The following is a 4637-nucleotide window of genomic DNA, read 5'->3' as shown; positions in this document are numbered from 1 at the left end:
AGTAGTATCAACAACAAAGACAGTGGCAAAATCACCCTAGTAACCAATTCAACAGAGATCAGGGTGGTTCATCTACAAGGCCACAACAGCAGATGCCAAGTCTCTATGACTGAACCGCGAAGCTGGAAGAGACTCTAGCTCAATTCATGCAAGTGTCAATGTCTATCCAAAAGAGCACCGAGTCTGCAATTAAGAATCTGGAAGTCCAAGTGGGCCAGCTTGCAAAGCAGTTAGCTGAAAGATCATCCAACAACTTTATAGCAAACACAAAGAAAAATCCTAAATAAGAGTGCAAAGCTGTGATGACTAGAAGCAAAATGGTGATTCAAGCGGAGGAAAGTAGAGCTGATTAGAAGGTGGAGGGATTTAAACAACAGCTGGCTGATGAACCGGCGCTGGAACTGGTTGATGATTTAGTTGAACTTGAAGAAATTGTTGAGGAAGCAGAAGGTGATGAAGAAGTGTTGGATCAAGTGGCCTCGGAATAATTAAGAAGGGGGGGGGTTGAATTAATTATTAATGTGTCTTGACTAATTAAAATTTATCCTTCTTAATATTACTAGATTCAATTAGGCTTTACTACTAAGTTATGAGAAAGTAAAGAACAGAAACAATAACTTAGACAAAAGTAAAGAGAAAATAAAAAGTGCACAGCAGAAAAGTAAAGAGTGTAGGGAAGAAGAAAGCAAACACAAGATTTATACTGGTTCGGCCACAACCTGTGCCTACGTCCAGTCCCCAAGCAACCCACGGTTCTTGAGATTTCCAATAACCTTGTAAAATCCTTTACAAGCAAAGATCCACAAGGGATGTACCCTCCCTTGTTCTCTTTGAACAACCAAGTTGATGTACCCTCTACTTGAAGCGAACCACACAAGATGTACCCTCCCTTGTGTTCACTATTACAACCAAGAAGCTACCCGCTTCTTACACAGAATTCTCAGATGGTTAGTTCTTTGAATTCAGTGTTTGGTGTTTGTGTGCATCAAATGAATAAATATTTACCTCATGCATACATTTTAAAACGCACTAAAAGCATCAAAGAGTTATATATACAAGAACACAAGAAAAATAAAGGGAAACCAACAAATGAGGATGTCATGATAAAACATTGCACAAGATTAAATGACCTAACTCTCAAAAAATAGTCCCCAGCGGAGTCGCCAACTGTCGCAACCTACCCTTCGGCGGGAGGGCGACGCATGACTCGCGGGTGCGTCTCCCAAGAAAGGAAAACGCGCGAAGTCACCACCAATGTTTATTTGAGGAAAATGTCAGAAAAACCGGAAAAGACGTGGTCTACAAACTTTAAGTGAAAGGTTCGGGAGTTGTATTTATGCACGGGGAAGGTATTAGCACCCCGCACGTCCGTCACAAGGGACGACAACCTTTAATCGAATATGCAAACATGACTTCAATTTATATTCTTTTCCCTTTTTACGTTCTTATGTGTTTTTTATGCCTTTTTATGTTTTTATCTTTTTGTGGTCGACAAGGGTGTTTCCCTTTGCTCCTACGTATTCCTCAAGTGTGATGAGAAAATCAGACCTACGTAGTTCTTTTGTGAACAAAGCGTTTTGGTTAAGTTATTTTTTATCCTTTTTTTGCAAGATATGTTTTTATTGAATGAAAGGTCATTTAAGGCGTTGGACCATTAAACAATCTTTCGATTCTTTTGAAAAGAGAAAAGACATTAAGGCATTGGACCATTAATGATCTCTTTTTTTTTTTGAAAGAGGTAATAAAGTTACATGTTGATTTTAGGCTTTTAGAAATCTACACATAACCAATAAAAGCGGAAAAGACCATTTCTAGGCGTTGGACCTTTGAAAATGGCTTTTTAGGCGATGACAAAAGTTTGGTTTATGAATTGATTTTAGCCTTAGTTTCACTTTGGTTATTAGTCGATTCGATTAAGAAAGAAAAATCCCAAAGAGAAACGTCCGATTGATTTTTTTTTTGTTTTATTTTACTAAAAGATATTTTTGATTATTCTAATATTATTTTACCTCTTTTTGGTTTCCAACGTGGTTACGGCATGACCGAACGGTCGAATTTCATTTTAACAAAAATTAACGGATGTTACAATTCAAATGATCGGTGGAAATTTATTTTATTTTTGATTAGGCGAGAAAATGACTTAAGTAAATGACTAAAGCACGTCAAAAGGGGGTACGGAAAGTAAATGAAATGAAAATAAAAGCACGTGAAACAAATGAGGACCACTAAGGGTACATAGAATGAATTGAAAAGTTTGATTTCGGGAACTTACCGGTTGAAGACCGAAGAACGATGAAGAACGGTTGAAAATCTTCGCGAAATCACCCACGGAAACGTTACGGAAGCGCCTCGGCTTTGATTTTCTTCACAGAACCAATTTTTTTTCACTAATTTCAAGTGATTCTCGAATTACCAGGAGGGCTGAACATTTTTTCTCTTCACTTCTCCCCCTATTTATAGGAAAATGGGGGAGATGCTTGCCACCCAGCTCGCCCAGGCGAGCTAGGTTGCTTCCTCCAAAAGCAACCGCCTTCTGGAGGAATTTTCTGGAAGGCCCAAGTGGGCCTGGTTGCTATTTGCACCGCCATTTTTACTAAATACACCCCTTTGCTCTTTTTTCGTGATTCTTTTTCCGTAACGTTATGAAACTTTACGAATTTCGTAACGATGCTTGTTTTCTTTCCATAATGTTACGAAACCTTACGGATTACATAATCATCCCTTTTTTGCCTTCTGAAACGTTACAAAACTTTACGAATTGCGCACTAACACTTCCTTTTAATTTCTGGAATGTCACGGAACTTCACGGATTGTGCTACAATGCTTTCTTTTGACTTCCGGCATATCATGGAACTTCACGAATTACCAAACGATGGGTGCCAAGTACCTCAAAGTGGTCAAACGAGAGTTGCATCCTAACAACGGATGGTCCCCGGACGAAATTAGGGTATGACAGTTGCCCCTCTTTACTTGTCTTTTATTAGAGATAAAAGGGAAGTAAAGATAAGACACTAATTTCGTTCGAGCGAAACACCATTCAGCCAGTGAACCTCCCTGCCAGCGGAACCTGCAAAAATTTGAAAATGATCAGTACCGACACATCATCCTGATACTATCGAATTTGTTCCTCTCAGTTGATATAAGACGTAGAATCACCATAATTTGTCTCTGCATTTTGTTGGAAACGATCGAGCTGGGGCGACGAGATACATAATGACCATAATTTGTCTCTGCATACCACCGGACACGATCGCCTCTGGATGGCGAAAAGGTGTGCGGAATGACCATAATTTGTCTCCGCCCACCTCTCGACTTACTGTTTTTGAATGACAAAGGGCACAGACTTATCTCTGCGCGTTTATCACCCAACTTGCGAAATCTGAATGACAAAGGGAGCAGAATTTGTCTCTACGCGTTTATCACCCGCCTCGCTGCTCCTGAATGATAAAGGGCACAAAATCTATCTAAGCGCGTTTACCCACTCAGCTTGTTGTTCCTGAATGATAGAGGGTGCAGAATCTGTCTCTGCGCGTTTACCCACTCAACTTGTTGTTCCTAAATGATAAAGGGCGCAGAATCTGTCTCTACGCATTTACCTACTCAGCTTGTTGTTCCTGAATGATAAAGGGCGCAAAATCTGTATCTGCGCGTTTACCCACTCAGGTTGTTGTGTTTGAATGATAAAGGGCGTAGAATCTGTATCTACGTGTTTACCCACTCAGCTTGCTATCATGCTTCGAGTCTTAGAGATAGCAAAAGAAAGTTTTTACGGATAACCACTCGGGTATCTCCGTATGTCACGTGACTCCAGTGTCAGTATGACTGAATTTGTTTGTGCGGAAGATGACATAAATCTCCGCGTGTCAACGGGCTTGTTGGCTGCGATTGACAAAGGGTGCAGAAGACGACGTTAGTCTCTGCGTGCTATCATGCTTTGAGTCTTAGAGATAGCAAAAGAAAGTTTTTACGGATAACCACTTGGGTATCTCCGCATGTCATGTGACTCCAGTGTCAGTATGACAGAAATTGTCTGCGCGGAAGATGACATAAATCTCCGCGTGTCAACGGGCTTGTTGGCCGCGATTGACAACGGGTGCAGAAGACGACGTTAGTCTCTGCAGTCTATCATGCTTTGAGTCTTAGAGATAGAAAAAGAAAGTTTAAATGGATAACCACTCGGGTATCTCCACATGTCACGTGACTCCAGTGTCAGTATGATAGAAATTGTGGGGGCGGCCGACAAAAGCGAGGCTCTTGCTCCTACGTATCCTCAATGAGGAACTCAGACCTACGTAGTTCTGGATAACTTGTGAGACTAAAAATAGTCTCGGTGTTTTCTTCACTAAAATGCGAACATGCTTTAGTAAAGAGAGAAAACTTCCAACTAATCAGAGCAACATATGCTTTTCGGATGAAAAACAATGTGTCTACCGGGGAAGGGGAGTATGCTGATGAAATCTTCTCATAACCACAAATGAGATTTTGGATGTTAGCTTTTCATTTCTAAATGACCATTTAGAGGAAACACCGAGTTCAGCAAAAATAGAAGAAAATGACTCAAAGTGTATCAATCTCACACAGGTAAGTGTTTCATCCTAATTTTGAACCATAGGTATGTCATGACTTGATTTTGCAAA

This window comes from Glycine soja, unplaced genomic scaffold (genome assembly GCF_004193775.1).
Source record: "Glycine soja cultivar W05 unplaced genomic scaffold, ASM419377v2 tig00016038_1_pilon, whole genome shotgun sequence".
Classification (NCBI taxonomy): domain Eukaryota; kingdom Viridiplantae; phylum Streptophyta; class Magnoliopsida; order Fabales; family Fabaceae; genus Glycine; species Glycine soja.
This window is presented reverse-complemented; position numbering follows the sequence as displayed.